This window comes from Vanacampus margaritifer, chromosome 11 (assembly GCF_051991255.1).
Source record: "Vanacampus margaritifer isolate UIUO_Vmar chromosome 11, RoL_Vmar_1.0, whole genome shotgun sequence".
NCBI classification, from domain to species: domain Eukaryota; kingdom Metazoa; phylum Chordata; class Actinopteri; order Syngnathiformes; family Syngnathidae; genus Vanacampus; species Vanacampus margaritifer.
This window is the reverse complement of record NC_135442.1, coordinates 3102943-3127772: the sequence shown is the minus strand read 5'-3', so window position 1 is coordinate 3127772 and position 24830 is coordinate 3102943.

Sequence of the window (24830 nt, the reverse complement as noted above, 5' to 3'; positions counted from 1 at the left end):
AAAACGCTCCTTATTTTACATTAGGATGCAAACGCCGCACATCTCCACGAACACGTTTTCATACACCGCCATTACTTTTCTTTATGATGTTTTTCTAGCCACATCGTTTCCGTCCACTGTCGCCGTAGCAACCAGACGAATGCCTGCCCTTTCTTCATCTGCAATGAACTCACATGGATGTTGACATTTCCAGCGACGTCTGTGGAGCATAAGTGCGGACATCGCACTCTTGTGTTAGTGGAAAAGAAACCAGAAAGCAACAACGCAAAAAAAAACGTTTTGTAGCATAGATTCAAAATCAGATGTCTGCAAATGTTGGTAGTCGAGTTCATGTAAGATGGCTGATTGCGTCATATTTTGCTCTTATAAACAACCCTGTGCAATATTTTTTCATACTTAAAGGATAAAAGCATCTTGAAAGCATCCATTCCAATAACAAACGTATATTTGGTAGGCCTACTATACGTCTATCTTTTAAACTGATAATCCGTATAGATTTTTTTTTTTTTAATCCTGCCGGTCAAATCCAGCAAAGGCCTGATGATTGGATATCTCTTATCCTGAGTGATTGTCCTAAAGTTTTGAGCTGCATTAATTGCCTGTAGAGTGAAAAAAAAAAATGTTCTCTGAATAAATTTGCTTTCTAATTGACTCAGCCATTTTCACTAAAGCAACCCCCTTCGCTCCTGGCTGTTTTACTCAATTTAGACGGATTTTGCAAGGCCCACAATTTTTTTTTTATATTGCTATCAAAACATGGTACCTACCAAAAATTTGTCTCTTCTTTCATTGGTAAAAAAAAAAAAAAAAAAAAAGGATATTTGTATGTGTTTCCGTTTCGAGGCAATTTACACATTAGAATGTAGCTAAGTTTTGTCCTTATTCACATTCCAGGTAAAAACACTGAAAAAAAGAGCTTGTTGCAACATGGCCCTGGCTGATCTTTTATACTCTACTGCCACCTGCTGGTCGTTTTATTAAATAACTACCATTGGTTTACAACCACGTCACGAGACAAAACGTAAAAAAAACATGTTTTTTTTATTTAAAATACGTGTTTGCACGTTTTTGAGTTTGAATGAGTTAACTATTTACTATTGGTCATTAAAATCATAAAATAAATCATGCCAACTCCACTCTCCATCCATTGAGTGTTGCAAACCACAGCCTCACTGAAAATATGGATGCTATATCATTCTAGCGTCTTATGCCTACACTTCCCGACTTATTTGAGCCGTGACAGTATATCCGCTTAAGTCTCCGGTGGCTGGAATACATCCCACTGGGTCATCATGGGGCTTTACGCGCTAGCCGCCAGCTTGCTAGCGAGCTAACAGATTTCAGTGGCTTCTCTAGTGGACGGCGACGGGCTCATCCATGGCGTCAACGCGTCCGCTGCGAATTTAAATAACCCAGCTGTTATATAGGAAATTTAAATTGTGCCAGATAACCCACTGATGCGAAGGAAGGCGCTCAAGTTCTTCTTCAGTGGAGTCCGGTATGTCGCTTGGCAGCCGTTTTAGCCTTGAAAGAAAAAAAATCTAACTTGCGGGAAAGAGCAGAACGCAGCGTTATGCCAGCAGGAAGAGGGACTGACCCTCTGAATGTTAAACCTTTTGATGTAAATGTGAGTTATTAACCCTGGAGAACCCAAGAACCCTTTTCTTCTTTGGAAAATTATGAATAATACATTAAACGACTGCTATAAATTCACTGAACACCAAAATCTATGTTTTTTTCAATGTTTTTTTTTTTCAATTTATTCCCTAATTTAGGATTAGGGCGAAATTTGACCCTTTGGGATTTAGGGGTATCATTTCGAAAAATATGAATAGCAAAAACTGTCAGTAAACTATTTAGAATTTAAGAAAATAATCAATCAAATACACAGCTACATTGAACAATATCATTTTTTTGTTTTATTTGTTGCATTTTAGCCATCTTGTCACCACCACTCTGGCTCATGTAAGTGCAATATTCATCCGCTAGATGGCCCCATGCAGGGGTCAGAAGTGGCACTCTGGACTTTTGAAGTTAAATTAGTAAAAAAAAAAAAAAAAGGTCTTTGTTATTTGAGTAGCAGAATTTATAGGGGCCAAATTAGACCCCGTGGGTTCTCCAGGGTTAAAAATCATTATTCATATCTAGCTGATAATTCCACTGAAATATTGCCTCACTCTACTGGTCTTAATTATGTTTTCGTTGCACAATAACTGAAGGGAAGTGTGCCGCACTCACTCACTCACAAACACCGCCGTTAAGGTTAATCAACAGAGGTAAGGAAATAAATATAACTGCAATTTCAAACAGCAATGGATGTGCCCCCCTTCACCTCGCATATTGATTTATTGTCAGCAGGCATCGGCACTCGTCTACGTTGTGCATAAACAGAAGACCAAAAGGCTCATTTATTGGACGTAATCAATGTCAGCGCCGGTCGTGCTCACGATCAGAAACAACAGGTGCTGCAGCGCAAAAGGGCTTCTGATCGCTGCGTATGCGCTTTGAGCAAGACTGGAAGGAAGTGGACGAATGCGGGTGCAACACACAGAAAGGTCAAGATTTGAACCCGGACGCCAGAGCAAGCCTATACTGCGAACCATATGCCACTGAGCTGCCCCATTATAGTGATCCGTTCTTGGAAATGACACTTTTTTTACAGTCAGCTTGATTTTGCAGCTTTTTAAAAAAAAATAATAATAATAATTGGGGGGGGGGGGGGATTTCGCATCTTACGGTAATGTCAGTGGTGGATTTACACAACATATGGATCAGCACAATCACCACGAGAGGTGTGTACTTAAGTATAGAAATACAGATCCTTGAGTACAAACATATTGTGCTAAAATAAATTGTTGAGTATTTAATTCATCGACTAAAACGGTCAACTGTCAATCAAAATACTAAAATGCAAGTACTAAAGTAATTAAGTCAAATACGAGTCTTGGTACGTCGGATGCTACTTCAACTAACACCCTACGCATGATTACATAATTCACTGTTCTTTTTTTTTTTTTTTTTTTTTTACAAAGTAACGGCTATTAAGCCGGCAGAAAAATGGATTCTCAAGTAAATATACCTGAAAAAAAATTACTTAAGTAGAGTAATCAAGTATTTGTACTTTGTTACTTAGCAACACTACTTATCATGCAGTAAATATGGTAATGCTGATTTTAGTCTTATTTACACCATTGGGGGGGAAAGAATCAACCAGGCCAATTGAAATACACGTTTAAAATTCATATCATCAGTGTGTTGTTTACATCTGCTTTGTTATTGCCCTGAGTTGTATTTGTTGATCCGTTTGACCCCACAGATGAAGATGCAGAATGTCACCAGGGGAATCTTCCACCATATCAACAACCGGAATGAACAATATGGCTCAAAGTAAATCATCTCTGGGCTTTGGGTTTCCAATTCACAAAAGGCTTTTGCTATTCATCAGCTCGAAGCCAAGGTAGACTTTCATAACATCTTACATCGCCAATTAGTGGGGCTTCATCTTCTGTGCTCGTCCGAGGAGTAAAGTCAACACATGGCGGATTGAATGTGCTCAATTAAGAATGTCAATCATTGGTTTAAAACACACACAAAGTCCTTGCTGACTCCCTCCGATAAGGTGTGCTTTTCTTCTTAAGCTTTTGCCGCCTGTTTGTCCGAAACTTTTAGTGCAGTGTCGCACTTTTTACGTTTTAAAAAATAAAAAATAAAATGTTTTCCTTTTCCTTTTCTTACGTATTTATTTATTGCTATTATTAGTTTTTTTTTTTCCATGCCAGGGTTGTAATAGTTTTTGAATTTTCATTATAGTTTTTTTTAGTACAGTTTTTGTTTAGTTTTTTTAATGTGTATTGTGTGCAAGATTTAAATAAATAAAAAAACATAACGTAAGTATTAAAAGGTCATACTTAGTGAAATTTTATAAAATAAAATAATATTTTAAAAAATCATCCACAGATCAAATACAGGCACCGTATAACTACAAAGGGTGTAAATTAATATATTTTTTCAAATTCTAAAACATTTATTAACTGCCTAATCTATGCAATGTTTTAATTTTTTTTGAAAAAGTCAAAATAAAAGTGTATCCGACTTAGTCTGATTCTATGAAGACGATGTTAGGAAATGACCTCGTCGTATTCATATTTTATTACCATTACCACTATAACTATTGCTATTTTAAGGGTGCTAAAAATAAATAAAAAAAATGCTGGAGTGTTTGCATAATCTACTCGGACTGACCTTGTGTGAATCAACGCTAACAAATTACACCCATGACAAGGTTCATTAATCAGTCTGACTTGCGAGCATTTTCAATGTTTACGCTCTCCTCGGAAGACCTGCAAAATGGAAATCTGAAGGCCTTTGAATGCTTATCTCATTTCCTAAAGCTTCTTAGCAAAAGAATGGATCTTGCGCTCTAAAATGTTAGTCAATAAGTCCTTGTATTTACATGTGGAAGTTGTGGGTGTTGCGTGTCCTTGCAAAGCTTGACTAATGGCCGGATTTAGGGGGGCGAAATGGTCTGAATTGTAATCCCGGCGGTGGAAGCCGCACTTTCATTCAGCTCCACCGATAAATCTGGAGGACGGGTTACTCTTCCTTTGGCAGCTTTTGTAAGACGACTTCTTTCGGCCATTGATCACAGCGGCATGCAGATTGGCAAATATTGTATCCCCGCTGCAAGTTGTCACCTCCACTTCTCTGGAAAAGGAAAACAAATGCAAACGACATCAAGAGAGACGTCCAATGTCAAGAAAAAAAAAAAAAAAAAAAGAGAGAGAGAGAGACGTCCAATCTGGCTCCGGGACAGCCCACGACGAGTAGCATGCGATCAAGTCGGCCTGCTACAAAAGCAATCTTGACGAGCGCCTCCTGCCATTTGCACGCGGAGCGACGAGCCGGCAGGCGCCACGAACCCGCTGCGCTAGCACATGTCGGCTATTTGTGAGGGCACTTCAATTCCAGGGGCGGAGCTCACTGACTCGTTAGGCCGCTCGAAATACGAGCGGTGGCGGTCAAAGGAAGTTCAGCTTTAGATTTGATGTCTCGGTCAAATGAGACGACAGCAATCGCGTTCCAGTCTGTTGACCTTTCGATAGCCTTTCGCTTAAGCCGCGCGGGCTTAACTCAACATGCGTGTGCAACACGTCCAGGTGATCTTTTACGGTCTGTCAAAGTCATTTCAAAGCTCACTTATTGCTTTTTACATGCGTTGTAATTCACAGTATGCTGTCACCATGACAACACACGAGGAAATCACATTCATGTGAGATGAAGACCAAACGCTCGCAGGCTTTTAATGATGTTGGATGTTGCATTTTTTCTCGGACAAAGGTATTAATACACCTCCTGACTAGCATATTTAAAAATAAAAGATCAGCAGATCATCTGGCGAGACGCTTATTGGATGGTCTACAAACTGTAAACATCTTGACGAGACAAAATTGAACTTGATGGCGGACTCTTTACCAGGGATGGCAAAGCCAGGTCCAGAAAATAAAAACCTTAATCGGACCCATAGATGATTGCAGTGGACATATTTGCGTGTCTAAACCAATAACAACCCATAATTTGGATGACGTCAACACTTCTGGTTCATGATTGGATCCTAGCTGACCAATCACAATCGCAAGTTGATTGGCATTACAGACGCTCCCCTACTTACGAACATTCGAGTTACGAACAACGGTACATACGAACATGTCTGCGCGCATGTCAAAAAATGTTCGCAAAGAGATGCTGTAAGTTCGATTTTGTATTGCGCACGATTTTTCCGAGTACTGTAGTGCTTCTTTCCGCCGCTAATACCGACGCTTGGCTCTGTGAGAGCTCACCCAGCATTGGAGGCTCAGCAACGTGTGGAGGAGGAGGAAGAAGAAGATACGCCTGTCGCTCATAGATAAAGCCATCGCACTCTTCGAGCAGCAAGACCCAAATATTGAACGTTGCACAAAGGTTGCAAATCAATCGAATGATGCCATACAGTGCTACCGCATCATTTATGATGAAAAAAAGAAGAAAACTGTGCAATCGTCGTTAGATCGCTTCTTTCGGCCAGTTTCTAGTAAATCCTCCAAGGAAGATACTCATCAACCCTCATCTTCTTCTCCGCGACCCTCAACTTCTTCCTACATTGAAGTTACGGAGGAGGAAGTAACTTTTGAAGCCCATTCCAGCGACGACGAAGAACCTCTCATGATATAAAATCCTCCTCTTCCTCCTCCTCCTCCTCCATTATCTCCTCAAGCATCGAGTACATCTTCCAAAAGTAAGTTAAACTTCTTTTTATTTATCTTATTACGTACATGTACATACTGTGTGTGTCTCTCGCTCTCTCTCTCTAACATACGTAGTACAGTACTGTACGTATTCTCTTTAAACATAAATTATAATACAAAATATAGCACTGAAGCAACTCACGAACAAATTCACCTTACGAACGATCGCTCGGAACGTAACTCGTTCGTAAGTTGGGGAGCGTCTGTATCTTCATGTTGAAAATGTTACACATAAACTCTAAATTTACTGCACGTGATCGCCATGTTATGCTGGCTTCCACTATAACAAATAAAAACGTAAGACATCCGCCCGAAAAGTTCCATGTCCTTATGTGGGAAAAGAGTTAAAATCTGTAAAAAAGAAAAATTGCCTATAAAAAAAATAACAATATAAGATAATAAAATAACTTATCAACGACAACAACACAATGTGAAAACTTCAGGAGCTTGTGAAGGAGCAAATCTTTTTTTATTATAAAAAATAAATAAATAAAAAAGAGAGAGCAAGGATGATGACATGTCAAATCGGTAAAATTACCAAATGAACAATACTGAGCTCTCGCCTCCAAAAAAGTGAAGGAGCCAATCTGATCAAACGCTATTCTCACGTTTTGACCTGCAAAAGAACTCAACAGAGACTCGATAAAGCTGCGGTAGGACTTGTTGAATCCCGTTTGGGTGGAACAGTGGAAAGTGGTGGTCTCTTACGTGAACCGGTTCATCAAAGTAACTCGTAACTACAACATAGCGATACATTTCAAATCCACCGACAGCCTCAGACAAAAGCTGGCTCACCTCAAGGACGAAATAGCAAAAAGCAAAATTTGACCTCTTCGTTGGAGAGTCCAAGCAACCCTAATAGATTCATGACCCATTAACTCTTTGACTGCCAGACGTTTTCAGAAAAGGGATGCCGTGGGTGCCAGCCGATTTAACCATTTTTGACTGATCTTTCAAGGTCCACAGAAAATTATGTGTTTGGACTATGGAAACACACATACTACCAAATGAAAGATTGGACTCTCATCTTTCATCAGAATTTTTTTGGGGTTTCTACCTTATTCCGTTTTTCAGTAATCAACAATAGAAAATGGATAGGTTCACCTCAGTTTTGAAAAAAAAAAAAACGTCTTTTAACGTCTTTGGCACTCCTCCTAAACATTATTTAACGTTTTTGGCAGTCAAAGAGTTAACTGAGAAATTATACTATTTTAATATTAGGCTTACTGCCAGATTTATTGACTATATCTAAATCACTAGTGCTGTTAAACTGGCTGGATTACATCCAAAATCCGGGAGATGTAATCCAACCACAAAGAGATTATCTAATGACAAATTTGCCTTTGATGGCCAAGAATCCGTTTTCTCTCTTGCATTATCTTTGATCAGAATCCATCGTTCAACTCCCACCAAATAAGAACGATCATTTTTTTTTACACACAAATCTGCCCGCCTCTAACTAATGCTGAAAAAAATATTTGGCATGGAACTTCCGGGCAGGATTATTGCAGAGTTCTGCCTGTCGAAATATGTCTCAAAAGACGTTCTAGTCTACATTATGCTGTTTCATGTCAGAAAAAAAAAAAATCACACTTCAACATGTCTGCATACAAGAAAGATAATCTTGTCCTACAAACCTCTAAATATTCATTACACTCATTCACATAACCCCAAATTTAACCTTATGTACGGCTCCAAGACTTTTCTTTTTTAAAGGATGTACTTCATACTATGCGGTGGTACAAATTTATAGACTCTCTAAAATGACTCCCAAAAGAATCTTGTAAATTTCACACACCAAAGAGAAGTGTGTTAAGTCTGCCAGATTTAAATGAATAAAAAAAAAAATAAAATCCTCCCCCGCCTCCAAAAAAAGAGGCCTTGCACATTGGACTCACATCATTTGGGTTAACAAAGGCATCTTGTTTATCTTGCCCAGGAAATAAGAAGCAGAAGAAAAACAACATCAAATTTGGTGATGTGCAGAACAAGTTTAGTGGTCATAAAATGATGTCCAGCTTTTCGCTTGCGGAGATTTAGCGCGTGAGGTACGGACGACACTTTTAACGGCGGAGGCCGTTAATTCACAAAGAGCTCGTGTTGTGTCGTTTTGTTCCACAAATGACGTGAAGTTCAGCGTGCTCAGAGAGGTCGCAAAGCTTTTTTGATAACCCTGCGTATAAATATTCTTGACAGCGCGCACGAGCGCAATAAATAAGGCCTGCCGGCGCAGACTTTTCAAATAAAAAGTGCAGCATCGCGCGCGTCTCAGTAAATAAAGCGAGGTGGCAATAAACGTCAGCGCTAAATCAATTATAAAAGTGAGTTGCCTTGCTGTGCCGGATGACATTTGCATAATGTTGATTCCATAATGATTGCCAACATCATTACTGCCGTAAAACTTGTGAGGGTAGTATTGTCTTGTTGACCAACTTTTCTTGACACAAATTTAAAAAAAGTAACTTTCTTCAGTCTCTCGAGGTCTCCCTAATTTGTTGGAATGGAGATGTTTCTGGGGTTGGTGAAAAAACCCGGTGGGTAGTAGGTAATGTCTGGTCGGTGCTGGATTTCACTTTCCTTTCCTTTCCACGTTCTTTGATCCTTCCTCGGGTCTCCTGACAACCTCCCGACTTTAGCTGAATTCTGAAGTATTCGGTTTTGGTGAACGGTATGGGATTTTGAATAGGTTTTAGGGGAACTAATGAGTACACACTCACACACATGCACACGCACGTGCACATACAAAATAAAAAAAATAAAAAAGAGAGATGAGAATGATGATGACTTGTCAAATCGGTAAAATTACCGAATGAACAATACTGAGCTCTCTCCAAAAAAAAAAGAAAAAAAATTGGTGGATCCGCACCTAATGATGTCATACAGTGAGCACCTGCTTGTTTTTTCAGGTTGGGAGGGGCCGGTGTTTGGAGAGCAGTCTCATCGAGGGGCCAATGGAGGAAAACAGCACTTCGCTGATGTTTTTGGTGAGGAATTAACATTTCAACATGGCTAAAAGCTCCAAAAAGTAGATTTTTCACATTGTTGTCCCTTTAAATTAATGTGAAATGACATTGAATTTAATGGATGTTAAAGAATTGGACCAAATGACTATTATATGAAATTGAAGTTGGGCTAAAATCAACCAGAATTGAAACCCTTCTGTCCCGTTTACTTGGCAAATGCTTTAACCACGGGACTATTGTTGCCTTTTAAGAACCTGTGACATTGTGTGTAATTGTGTTGAATAATGCAGCAGAATACTGAAAGTTGTGGTTGAGTTTGCTGAATGCCATTTTGAATGAGTAAATCAATTTTGTCTTTGAAAATGTGGAATAATATTGAAAAAAATAATAATAATGTGAAATGATATTAAATATAACATTATTTGCAGCTGATAAATAATATAATAATAATTTCCCATGGTACACCTTATCTCTCATTAGCACTCTTTTGTTTCCGCCTTGGTATTAACATTAATAGAATAATTCAAATTTGCAAATTTCCCCTCGATGCCACATGACCGTCACACTGCTGATAAAGATTTAGAAGACGCAATGTCTGCAGTGTGGAATATCAAACTACAGTATTCTCATTCCTCTTTATCAGATTCAAAATTTATAAATTGGCGGACGACGTTGACGTGCCTATAGAATCCAGCCCGCAGCTTTGCCTTGGTGGAGGTCTCAGGCCGCATTCCTTGTTGGCTTTTCAATTGTGAGTAAAGCAAGTATGCATTTGGCTAAATTAGGACGACAGCTGCCTCACAGCTGGAAGCACATCTGCGGAAATGAAGTCTTCAAAATGTATACAGGCTGTTCTCAAGCTATCGAAAATAAACGGAACAACTTCATTTGAAATTGACTTGAACATGAGATGAAAAGTGTTGGACATTTCCAGATTCGTGTCCTCCACTGCACGAATTCATCTCAAATGAGGTGTACATGGTATGCATGTAAAGGGGAGTGGCTAGGAATGCCACTGTACTTATGCTGAGTGCACCCTGGGCCATTGTAGTGGTAATACAATTAAGAAAATTAACAATAAAAAAAATCAATATGTGCATGTGTGTGTTCAAGAGGCCACATTAAAGCAAACATTTGCCATTAAACACTCGCCGCTGCTCGGCGTGATGTCACACATTGAAATGGACAATTCCATCACGCTGCTTCGTCTGCTTTGTTCATTTCCACTGCGGGGATCGTGGCGGGTATTAAACAAATCAGCATTGTTTGCTTGTTTGTTCACATCAATTGAGGAAAAAGTTGATTCCTATTACAATATTTTCCTTGTAATTTGCGCACTGCTGTGCAATCTTGAGGAACACGCTGTGGGACGAGATTGAAAGAATGTTTAACATCCACCCAGGAGGCGCATTTAACAATTTGAATTCTGGATGCAAATGACTTCGACGTGGGGGGGGGAGGGGGGGCTTCGTTCTGTACACTGTGCATGACAGCAGGCGTTCGCCAGCTTACACAAAAATGTAAAAGTTTCCAGGTGTCCAAGTAAAATGACCCTGACATGCTTCAATTAAGAATTACAACCCAGTACTCCAAAAAACGTATTCTGATTAGTACTAATAATTAAGCAGGTGAAAGGGGGGGGGGGGGGGGCTGCCATTTTGGCCTCATAGCGCCCTCTCGAATGAAATTGACGTCAAAGTGCCCTCGGGCTTGCATTGCAAACATCACAATACCAAACACAGAAAAAGATTTGAGCTGTGACGTCAACTGAATAAAACTGAAGACATTATGACTACAGGCAGATCAACTTGTATGAGGATAAATATTAATTATAAAAAATACATGTATTGCCTATTCATGTCAGTCTGTTCTCAGTGAAGTTGCGTTCATTTTGTATCGTCCCCTTCAAAAAGGTTTGACATCAACAGATGAAAGACGATTAACATTTAATATTGTATTTTCTGGTATTTACAATCTTCATGTCTGAAATCCAACATTACAATCCCAAGCAGTCGAGGGATGTTCAATCGTGGGGGAAGCATGACTTCTGCGCCCACAAATGGAAGCATGATCAGATCCCTCATTGAGGCTAATCAATTAATCATCTGCAGTTAATTTTTAATTAACTAAAGGCATGCGTGGACCATTTGAAGATCTTCCAAATGACTACCCGGGGATGAGCTCTCCAGTGCCGTAGGTTCACAAATGAGAGTGAATGATATTCTACATTTGAACTTTGGGTCAGTACAAGTGCATCGATATCAAGACTTATCAGCCTTCGAGTATTATGCATAAAGATACTGCATTATGAAAGGAACTGGTTAGCGATGCTTAACAGATAAGTGCTTAAAGCCTTTCAATTTTGAGCTTCCCAAAAGACCATCATGAACATGTCCGTATTATACTGTACTTGTACCATTGGGGGTTTTATGATACTGCCTTTCAAGATAGTATAAGAATGCTGTGAGTCCGCTGTAACGACACACTTGCGAGAGGAACTGCAGCCATTTGTCGGTAAACTTGCTTGTGTCCGGAATATTCTGTAAAATAAATCCTTCAAAGGACCTGTTCACCGATCTCCAGTCTGGATTCGGAAAATCAACATTCTCTCTACCCGAACAACAACGAACACGCGGAAGACAAAGATAGTCTTCTAACACTGGGAACGGTTATAACGTCCTATTTTTACAATTACTATGTGCTTATATTAGTCACTCTTAGTTTGTCTAGTCACTCTTTATCATACAGATCTTTATTCTGCAGCTGTTGATTGATCCGTTCTGTGCTCCGAATGTTGCAGAGATTCAAATATTCATGTTCTATTGAGCCCACCTGGACAGGGAAAAAAAGTGAAGTCAATTTTGATTAAATCACGGTGCTTTGGCTTCTGTTTTGATTTTCTTGCATTGATTCACTTGTTTAAATGAATCAATGATTAGGGTTATACTTCACTGTCATCTGGTTTGCGGTACGTGTCCGCATCCTGTGCAGCAACTTGTTCACTCTACTTGTAATTCTGCCCAAGAGCATGTGAAACGAGAGCGAACAGACTTCTAACCCCCCTCGGAGCCATCGGGGCCGGCTCATAACAGTCGCTGTACCTTGCAGCGCTAGATGACCCATGGAAAGGACGATGCATTCACAAATCACTGTGGCGTGACCACCAATGTCACTTTTCTGCAGAGGATATGCTACCCATCGCCTCTGTGTGTTTATGTGCTTTCAATACAAGAATAAACAGGGGGGGGTGAGTTCGGTCATGAGACCTTGGTCTAAATGTTGCTGCAGCACACTGCGACGGAATTAACATTGGAGCCCTTCCCGACGTTGCAGTGAATCATTTTAAGACCACATTTAAGTGTGACTAAGGTCAAGATCATGATGCGAAATACAAAGTAAAAGTGGAAAAGTGATCAACTCACACACAAACACGGTTCCAATCCCGAGGGGTTCGGTGGGAGGTGAGCTCGCGTGAAGTCATTCAAATCATCCGCGAGAGATCAACATCTACGGAATGGAAATATCGCAATTTCAATGTTAATGCACTATTTTCAGTAGTGGTGGCAAAGTGAAGCTTCATGAAGCATTTGCGATACTTTTTGACTCCTCTAGATGGTGCTCTTGGTTTAAAGATAAAGGCAAGTGCAATAAAAATTTATTACATTTGCATTGCATCTTTGAATCATGAGTGCCATCTCGAGGAGTCAAAAAGTATCGCAAGTGCTTCATGAAGCTTCATTTTCCCATCACTATTTTCAGTAAAGGAAGCCTGCTGAGTGAGAACAGAGCACTTTGTTCTATTGCGTCTGAGTACCTTCGGAGCTGGGCAAGTCTAAGCACATTAACGCACACAGGCAAGTGCTGCCTTCATCATTTTGACCATCACTGCCAACGATTGGAAGGCAAAAAAAATGCTCCATCTGCTTCTATAGTGCAGCGAAAATGGGCAACATTAATGCTGGGGTTTGCCACTTTGGACTGGACTGGTTGAAAAAATAGCAAGCTTACTGTACTTCCGGTTTATTTATTTTCTGAGACAAAACTCGAAGCATGTCACTGCTAACTATCTCGGTTGCGTAGCGCTTAAACTAAAAATGCAAGGTAGCAAAATGAGTGAAAAACAGACTTACTGTATGTAAACAAATGAATGTCAATTCAGATGTTCACACTGTTGAATGTCATGTATGTGAAAATTAAACTGGTTCCTGGCTTTTAATCAGTCAAGGGTTGGTGACCAACCGAAGTCCATGAAGCTAGCATAGATTCTAAGATGGTTAGCATGGATGCATGTTGCCGCATTTCATACAAAACTAAGAGATGGCGTCATGATCGTGCTGATTATTATTTGAAAGTAACAACATCACCGAATTGCAGCAGAGTGTTGCTTCAGAAATTGGTTTACTTTGATTTGTGTGAAGGGATTTCAGGTTGAAACCAACAGATGAGTCAGAGACGACGTGAGCTTCTGTTCAATGGCATGAAGTTCGCCCTCCAGCCACGGTACTGATGGCACGCCTCGCGATGACACGTCGCCATCGCCTTGTCCAGCTAAATCCTCTCATCAATGTTTCTCACATCAGGCGGCGAGGGGGGGATCCAGGTCAAAGCCTTGTTAGATCGCAATCTCGCTCAATTTACACAGGATGGCGGCTTAGAGCGATACAATCAACAACCTCCTGGCACTGCGGCAGGGTTGGCTAATTAATTAACTTAGCCTTTTTGGGTCTCAAAACGGACCGTTTGTGTCACCATCGTTTCATCAGCTTCTTCGTACGAGCCTTGCTGCCGCAGGACAAACGAGCTGTGGAATGAAAATGACAAAATGTATCCAGGATTCTCCCAAAATGTCAGTTGAGAGGTTTTGCATTACTGCGCTCATCTCATATTGGATGCTGCTTGGCGTGGCTCTGCGCCATAGATCCACATTAGAAGCCTGACTGATATAAAGGATGTAAAAGCTCACTGTCATTGTCTGTCCTCCTCATTGGAATTCACAGAGCCAACCCCATTAAGAAAAGATTTTTTTTTTTTTCCCCCATTTCCATACACTGCCACCTATTCATTTACGCTGCCTGGGGTGTATCAGCTCTGAACATGAAACCTTCCCTGTTTAACAATTACAATCGGCATACGCTTGGGGAGGAATTTGCAGCGAAGGCTGAAGGGTGAAGACTCACATTGGTAATTCGTTTGTACGTTTAATAGTTAGCCGTTGAACGTCTCGTCAAAATACCAGAAGCGCAAGTAATATGGTTCATAAATACCGTCAAGACTATTGATGGTAACTATTGGAATGAAACTCTTTGTCTTCCGTTCGTTGTTGTTCGGGTAGAGAGAATGTTGATTTTCTGAATACAGGCTGGAGATCGGTGAGCAGGTCTTTCGAAGGATTTATTTCTACAGAATATTCCGGACACAAGCAAGTTTACAGACAAATGGCTGCAGTTCCACTCGCAAGTCTGTCTTTACAGCGGACTCATATCATTCTTATACTATCTTGAAAAAGTATTACAACTCCTCCTTCCTAAATCTGGGCAGAAGACTCTCAACATAACGCAAATGAATCCCTTGCATTGTGTTATGCTAGATCGGATGTATTTTAATAAGTAACCACAATGATCAAATACAAGCCACTAAATGATCGTGTTGTATGGAGAAAATGCAGTGAACAAGCAGCTGGAGGTGACGGTCGGTCCAACAAGTCGTGCATGAACGTACATGCGGACGATACGCTCAAGCAGCAGTTATCCACTCAAGCAATCAGACAATGCTTATCTGGAAACGTGGAGTCATTTGCTACGCTATCTTTACTGATGCTCTTGGACGAGGACATTTAGGGAACCATTTGAGCGCTAGGGAAAATCAATCATTAAAATAACTTTGGGACATTAAAGGGAGATAAAGATATCATGTTTAATTAATGAGACGGTATAGAAGAGCTTCTCATATTAAGAGGAAAAGTACAGTGCTTTGATGTCGAGTCGTTTCGGAGCCGTAGTTTCAAACGTGACAATTCTAGGACTTCGATATTGATATCTTTCTACATATGCTGTTGATATGCCATGACGGTCGGTGTTCATCATATGTTTACTTCGTTGACAAAATGGAGTGCACACATACCAATAATTAGGAGGAAATCAGTATTTGTCCTTCCTTTCAATCAAAGTCAGAAGTTCTTTGCCTCTTAAGATTATTCTGACCGATTCCCCTGTGGTGTGGTGGATGTTAACGAGTGATTTTCCTTCTGCATAATTGACATCACTGCACATTTACGTCAAGACAAAGCATCTGCAGACGGAGTGCAGACTGACAACATTCCGATTCATTATTGACAGTACATGAAGAAAAAGACTGGTTTGGTAAAAGGAATACCGAATTGAGCTCCAATTAATTGTGGCCTGTTTATTCTGACTGAGGTGGGAGCATTTTCATTAGTTTTGGGTTTCTAACCCGATTCGAATTGGAATGCAATATTTCAGGCTGTAAAACAGGCTTTAGAATGCTCTGAATAAAAATGATTAGCTTTAACCTGGCGCTAGAAATTAATGATATAGTGGAACATTGCATGCATTTCTTTATTTATTTTTATTTAAACGATGCGAGTGGATCCAATCGAAACTTTTCATTTTTAAATATATACCAAGATACATGCGGAATCAATTTTTATCGGAGACAGAGAGTTACATATTAGAAGGAAATTGAACATTTACAGTTCATTCAAATGTATGTAAAATGACAACAAAAAAGTCATCGCATCATGCGCTCACCAGCTGAGTCGTACCATATTGGATCGAATCGTAATCACAACCTAATCGGATTGTTTCGCTTTCAAATTGAACCACCGTTGAACCATTTTGCACCCTAACCGTACCATATATATATATATATATATATATATATATATATATCCATCCATCCATCCATTTTCTTGGCCGCTTTTCCTCACTAGGGTCGCGGGGGTGCTGGAGCCTATCCCAGCTGGCTTCGGGCAGTAGGCGGGGTACACCCTGAACTGGTTGCCAGCCAATCGCAGAGCACACAGAGACAAACAACCACACTCACATTCACACCTAGGGACAATTTGGAGTGTTCAATTAACCTGCCATGCATGTTTTTGGAATGTGGGAGGAAACCGGAGTACCCGGTGAAAACCCACGCAAGCACGGGGAGATATATATATATATATATATATATATGTACCAAGCCAATCCAGGGCACACAGAGACGGACAACCATCCACACTCACAATCACACCTAGGTACAATTTCGAGTGTTCAATCAACCTGCTGTGCATGTTTTTGGAATGTGGGAGGAAACCGGAGTAGCCGGAGAAAACTCACACAGAACACACAAACTCCACCCAGGAAGGCCGTAGCCCGGACTCGATCTCACGTCCTCTGCATTGAGAGGCGGACGTGCTAACTTCATCTTCTTGGCTATTTCTTGTGTCCCTTGTCTTCCTGCTTGGCCTCAAGTCTTCTTTATCTTCTTTCCCCACCCCATATGTGCCATGTGTGATCCCATCCCGCCTCCGGTCTTGGCCATACATAATGTGTTTACAACTTATTCTGCTGATGCCTCCAGTGGAGGGCCAAATGAGGCACACACAGAATGGCCCATGAGGCTTTTTTTCCTTCTTTTTTTTTGTCTCTGCGGTCCAGATCTGCCTGGTGTGGTGGAGCACCGTCTTCTGAGGGCGTTGGTACTGGTTAAAGTGCCATCAGCCAGCTTTTCCCCATCTGAGCTCTTTAAAATGGGATTAGGCACAGTCACTATCTTCTTTAGGGACACACTTGCATTGGTTTACACTTATCTGTGATGAGCAGTCATCAACTGATGGAGCTTGAGGAAGGATGGAAATTATCCTTGAGAAAAGGGGAGAAATAGTATTCGTTTTTTTTGTTTTTTTTAACCCTAACCCACATACAAAAAAAATAAAAAATCCCAAAAAAAAAAATATATATATATATAAATAAAATAATAAAAAAAAAAAATATATATATATATATATATATATATATATATATATATATATATATATATATATATATAAAAATTAAAAAAAAATAAAAAGGAGAGCAATGAACCCTAACCCTAACCGAATGAACAATACTGAGCTCTCCAGAAAAAAAAAAAAAAAGTATTCGGTTTTTGTTTTAGGAGTTCTTAAAGGGCGACAGTTCGTCATGGCCATTTGTTTACAAGATGATAGGATGTTGGGACCTGTTTGTTTGTGCAATTTTATGTATTTCATGATTTTCTCAAAACAAAGAAACCGGTGTGTCCTTTCCCTGAAATCTTTCATTTGTGGGGCAATTTGCCAGCAATTTAGTCAAAATGCGGCCCCTTCTTGAAAAATCAATGTTAAGTATTTAAGGCGCATTCGACTGCAAGGTTGTCAGAGTGGAAAGCTTTTAGCGCAATTAAATAGATCATTAGAAAAATCCATGACAAGCATCTTTTTTGTCATCCGCCGCATTGTAAAGCGTTTTAACGGCAACGTGCGAAATGGAAGGCGGATAATAAAGCGTAGCAGCAGTTCATCAGCAGCAATTTCATGTCGGATTCATTAAACACAATTTGTGTTGAATTGGCAGGAAATAAATTTGTTTCATAGAAATGCAGTGGTGACCCAACTTGTGAGTTTTACGAGCCGTCTCTCGTCAAGCTAAAATTTGAGGAAAAAAAGCGCTTGATAGTGGCAACATACTCTGCTCAACTCTTAGGGTGTTTTCAGACCTGCACTGTTTGGTCCGCTTTAAATGGACCAGAGTTCGTTTCCCACGCTGATCCGGACCTTTTGTGCAGGTCTGAATACACACAAACGGATCCTGGCGTGGACCAAACAAGCGAACCAAGACCCTTAACAAGCAGCATTTTGAAAAAAAGAGGCTTCAAGCTAATTATTGCCATTCCCAACTAAAGTTAACTGTCAAATAAACATCTAACAAGGACAATTACATAACAAACGTGTAACTTTGCCTCAACAAAGTCTATTTAGCGTAATGCTAACAAACGATGCAAAATGTTATAAAAGTGCGAACGTACAGAAACTCTTGTAGAGAAAAGTAAGGCAAATAATGATCAAATGACACATTCCTGCAACTTCCTGAGTCAGTTGTGAAAGTCTTCTTTTTGTGTGTCTACGTCTGTATAATACCGCCCCCAGGTGGCAAAGATGTGCACACCAGTAGGAGTCGCTCAATCTTCATTGAAATGAACCAAATCATGTGGCAAAAAATATTTATTTACTTCGTAAAATAAATAATGCTACATGCAGTAGCCTGTTCTTATTATTATCATTATTATTTTTGTAACAGATTAATAGCATTTCCATTCACTTCAATGGGCAAAGATTATTATGATTAACATTTCTATTGAGATTTCAAAAACACATGCATTTAGCATTTAGCATTTAGCATTTAGCATTTAGCATTTAGCGCTCCATAGGAATTGTCTATTCGGGTAATATCCTACTTTAGTTACATTTGATCAGCTTGATGATCCTGGCATATTCCCTGCAGGCCGCCTTCACACGCTGTATTAGAATGTGATTAGTTGTTGTGTTCGCAGTATTTGCATAACTTTAATCTGGCACCAATTTTTGTCACTTGAAAAATATGAGCACGCTGAACTCAATAGAATTTATTTACGGCAAGAGCTGGGAAGGGGCGTTCAGCTTGAGGGTCGCCGCGTCCCACGTGACCTCTTTCATACTCAAATGAACCCGTCCGGTGTAACAAGACAATTACAGGCGGCGTTATGCTTCGGCGTGACCTCCGCAGACGTCCGTGGCGTCGTATGTACTACTTGCGTGAAGAGCTAAGAATAAATTACGCATTCTCAAGGTCAGGCAAAGATGGAGCTTAGCGGATGAAATTCTCATGAGTCTTTTGTCCATTACCATGGGGATATCCTTGAGAAGGAACTCACAGACACGTGCTTTTTATTGCGTGCGCACAAGTTGTAAAGTCCAATTAAAGTGTGTCAAACTTCAAGGTGATTTATGAAGAATTGAATGTGGTGAGGTGGGAATCTTGTGTTATTCGTCGCCCTTTTGGAGTTTTTCGAATGCAATGGATGTGTTTTATATTCGAATCTCTGTGATTGGCCTCCAGGGTGTTTTTTTATCACGTGAACATAATTAAAAGTAACAACTTGATGAGGACCCTAACAGAGTGACTTTCAAATAAATAAATAAATAAAAAGACATTAATCCTTTGAATTAATTAAAATGCCAAATGATGAGATCAATATTGGCAAAAGAATCTTGATTTAGAAAAATAGAAACCCAAAGAGCCAAGGCTTTTTTTTTTTTTTATGTAGGCTTAGATTGCCCACAATAAATGGACGCTCTAAAGCACGGGTGTCAAATTCAAGGCCTGGGGGCCAGATCTGAATGTACTTTGTCAAAATAACAAAATTATCTTCTCGTGCAAAGGGAAATTCAGTGAAACTCGGTTTCCATCCATCCCAGCGCCATCTGGTGGTCAAAGAATAGCATTAGAAGCACACACAGTACGGTGGCTCAGAGAGACCACATTTCGCAAGACTACCAACAATTCTTATTTTTCGGCGAGCGACCTGGCAGCCGTTGTGAAGCTCGCCGAAAGACTGAGCGAGCTGGACTTAGCCGGAGCAGCTAACAAGAGCGGCAAGTGGGAGGAGCTAGCAAAAAAAAAAGGCTTGCGAGAGCACAGCAGAAAGTGACGAGCGACGGGCCTGAATCACGTGATTTAGTGGCGACTACCTGCAGTTCTAGTAAGGTGAGACTACAGCCATGAAATATAATTAGTGTTTACGACACCTACGATTATACGGAGAAAAATATGTTTCGGCGATACAACATATTTTTTTGCAGTCGGTTTTAAAAATAAACAAATTATTAGTTCACCACTAGATGGCGCTAGGGATCACCAAATGTCCTTTTAAAAAAACGTTGAGATATTAAAAGTATTTTTTTAATTATTTAAGTATTGCACGCACGCACGCACATACACATATTCACCCACATACAAAAAAAAAAGAAAAATACAAAAAATATATATATCTGAAAAAAAAAGGAGAGCAATGATGATGACATGTCAAATCGGTAAAATTACCGAATGAACAATACTGAGCTCTCCAGGAAAAAAAAAGAAAAAATAAGTATTTTTGTTACCAACCCCCCCACAAAAATACATGTAATATTACTTGAACTTTTACTATTACTTGGCCTCTAATTTCAAAACGAGTTATTCTTCCATTTCTTGTGTACGCGTCATGAGGCGATCATAGATCTGGAAACCGAGAAACCATTCCAGGAATGATTATATTATATACAGATCTGTGAAGCACTAGGATATAACATAACATGAATTGATGGTCATAGATGAATGGAACAATCCAAATAATATTAAAGTGTTATTTCAAGGTGAAATTGTTATATTTTGATGTTGATTGTATGATACGGATTGTATAAACATTCAAGGTGATGTTTGTGACAGACTTTATGGTAATTTTGTTTGGCTCACTTTCAGGCAGAGCTCTTTCAGCTCTATTTATACTACTGGGCATCCAGAAAGGTTTTTTTTTTTTTTTTTTCCTCCCCATTTGATGACATTTATGATATGATCAGGAGGGAGCCAGAATATGGAAGAAGTAATGCCAAAAGCGCTTCTCTCGAGGACTCTGTGTAAAAGCCACAATTGAGAGGAAATTACAATATTTAAGGAAACAGTTTTTTTTATTATTGAATGGCGAGTTTGAGTGAAATTGTGACCCTCTTCTCCATGAAAGATGTTCTCCTACTCAAGATGACCTCATCTCCCCAGCGAGGTCGGATTATCTCGATGCACCGTTGACGAATGACGAGCAGCTGAATTTGCAAAGGGTCTGTTTCATTTTTCTTTTCTTTTTTTTTAAGCAAACAATAAGACCCAACCTGGGCCAACTTGGCTTTTTGTCAACCTTTTAGCCATTCATTCATTTTGTATTTGAGATTGTATTGCTGTAGTTTTATGGTTGAACATTTTTGCATGAGAATAGGAGCAGCCAAAGTGAAAAGGAAACGTATGCGGCGGTCCTTTCCAATTGGGCTGATGTACCTTTTGAAATCATCCTGTTAATTGACTAGCCTGCGTGACCGCACACCAAGTACACGATCACCATCCAGGACTTGACAGCTAGGCTGGGGGAAGAACATTTTCAAGCAATTTGTCTGAAAGCTAACATGTCAAAGCCTAACGGTTTGCTACACTGAAATTTGTTGGATGCACAAAATTCACACACACATTATTTGAGTGCTACCTGACATGTGTATGAAGTGCTTCATCCAACAGTGAAAATGCTTTTGTTGTCTTTGTGGGCGCTTTTTATTCCACATTCCACTTCTACTAGTACAGGGGTCTGCAACTTGTGACACTTTAGTTTTTCTCCTGTGGATCTCTAAAAAATTTTTTTATTAATAAATAGTAGAAATTAATATATATATATTTTTTTTCTTTTTACATATTCATCTTTATTTTCTAGATTAAAAAATATTCTTTAAATGAATTAATGATTTTGGAAAAAAATGAATATTTAAATATTTAAATAGTCAGGGTCCAATTTTTTAAACGAAAGTTTAAAAAAATTGCTGAAAAGGTCCAAAAATGGACGTGGAAAAGTAGAAAATTATCATAAACTGTCCATGAAATTTCTAAAAATGTCAGAGAATTGAATAAAAAGGGCAGAAAAGAATGTTCGAAAGGTAATTATGAAATGTCAAAAAAAACAAAAAAAGAAATCCTGAAAATTACCATGCATTTAAACGTCCACAAAATTGCCAAAAATATCAGAATTTTTTTGCAAAAAATGTAGAAAAAAAGGAAAGAAAGACATAAAATGTCAAAAAAAATGAAGAAGAGGCAGATAATTACCATAATATGTACATAAAATTGACAAAAATGTAAGGAATCAAATTTCGAAAGGCAGAAGAAAAGAAAAGAAAATTACAACAACAAAATCCAAAACCGGAAGACGAACGGTAGTAGAAAATAAATCTCAAAGTATCGGATGCTGCATATTTTTATGTTCGCGGAGGTCAAACGAATGTGCTGTAAAGTGTTGCTGCTGTTTAAAATAAAATGAATGTCAATATTACGTCAGTTCTAAAAATTGGTGTCGCTGCTACATCAGAAGGAGAAATTTCTGAAACAAGCAGATCTTTATCAGCAGAATGAGATTCTGAGTTTGATTGAACTGCAAACCCTTCTGTCTTTTCCAGACTAGTCAGCAGTGAGAGTTATCGCAGATGGAATTCAAACCTTGTGTTTTGTTGGATTTCTGGCGGCGCGGCAAGCCCAATTAATTGAATCTGCTCTTTTTATTTTGGCGCCAAAACGCTGATTGTATGCTGCTCTCGCCGAGGTAAGCGTTAACACAACGTGCATGTTTCCAAAATGTGGGAGGAAGGAAGCCACAACATGCAAATTCCACACAGAAAATCTCAACAAAGAAACTTGAACTGTGTGAACGTGCTGCTTGTTGTTGGCATTCATCCCACAAAAGAAAAAAAAAAATGCTCCCTTCTGCTTCATCATCGTCCATTTTTTTGGGGTCGTGTCCTCATTCGCAGGGGAGCTTATTCCTTTCACCAACGAATCTTTTCAGAATCGATTACCTGGGTAATCCCCTTACTCCCACTCCCACACATTGCCCAGTTGACTTTTTTTTCCCCTTGGTAAATTGTTGACAATGATAAACACACATCTGCAAATACGTTTGCCAAAGCGCATGCATATGAACACTAAATGAGTACACTTAAAGGGGAAATCAACCCCCCCCCCCCCCCCATTTTTTTTTTAACAATAATATGTTCTATGCGGCCCTACTAGTCTAAATATGGTATTCGGGTTAATATTGTGTTTGTGAAATATGAGTTAAGCAGCAAAATCCAGCCGTTTTTCTCCATCTCAGGGGGCGGCCATTTTGCCACTTGCTGTCGACTGAAGATGACATCACAGTTGTTCAGGGCTCAGGCAACGACCAATCACAGCTCACCTGTTTTCAGAAGCTGCGCTGTGATTGGTTGTTGCTCTGACAGTCTGCAGTGCACGTTAAGATTTATAATAATAATAATAACAATAATAATAAAATCCAATAGAAGATAGAGATAGGTGACCTCTAGCAGCAGGCGGCCACCGACCTTTCACACGGCTCATATTCCCACATTCAAGTCTCCAAGCATTGCCAGTTCCGCTTTGCGGTAATGACATAAAACTCGATTGTTGTCTTGTTACAGTTTTCTCAACGGGTATTTGACAACTAATGTCCATGCAGAGACACACAAGTAGTCAACCAAGAATGATTAATGATAGTTTTTAAGGCAACACTTTTTTCATTGACCAATTTTTGTAGTCAACTTAACCTTTTTTTCCCCCAGCCTCGTCCATGGTTGACTTTAGGCCTGAGCAAAAACTACTAGCGTCAAAGTCATATTTCTTTTTTTTGCTGTTTGGTCAAAAAGTGACATTTGTCATGAAACCAAGCCTTGCTCTCCTGATTGCGAAAGAATCGTTTCTAAAGAATTAAGAATTCTCATTTCTAAAGAAGGCAATTGCCGCGGAACAAAATTCTGTGGGTCTAAAGATGATTAACTCATTCACTGCCATTGACGGCTATAGACGTCAAAAATTCATTTGAACTATTTGTATTAGTTTAACATTTTTTCCCACTTTTGTTAACAAGAGTATGAAAACCTAGAATTTTATATTGTACATTTAGAACAGATATAAAATTTGTGATTAATCGTGAGTTAACTAGTGAAGTCATGCGATTAATTACGATTAAAATTTTTAATCGCCTGACGCCCTTAATTTTTAATAATCTTTTCTCTCTTTTTTTTTATCGCGTCAGGCGATTAAATTTTTTAATTGTAATTAATTGCATGACTTGAAAAGTTAACTCACGATTAATCACAAAATTTATATCTGTTCTAAATGAACAATAATTTTTTTCTAGGTTTTCATACTTAACAAACGTGGAAAAAATGCTAAACTAATAGAAATAGTTCCAATGAATTTTTGACGTCCATAGCCGTCAATGGCAGTGAATGAGTTAAAAGTGCAAAAGTGACTATAAGGAGGTCGCGTATTATGTTGAGATGGTGCAGAGCAAAAGTGAAGTGTGGGGAGTGTTTACACTAATTAAGTATCTTCCATAATTATATTTTCTTATAGCTATCTATGGGACGGTTATTATATATGTGCATATAAAGTGCTTATTAAAGTGAAATTGAGGAGATGAAAGTGTTAATAAAAAGTTCTTGTCTCCCATTACGGGCTAATTGCAAGAATATCTGGGCGCGATATCCGCCATTTTGTCATATGGAACGGCCTCTCGGTGAACTCGCTCTGATGCGGCCCCATCAGACCTATTCTCCATCAAATAGGGGATCTTGATGGTTTTCATCAAGAGGCGGGATTTATCAATAAAAATCCCCACGCGCGACTGCCCCTCTGCCTTCCACCGCCGAGGGACGATTCCAGCACTCTCATTGACTTGAGAGATATTTAACGGCCGTGTTAACCCAAGTCTCCGTAGGGTAATGGCGGATGTGGGACGG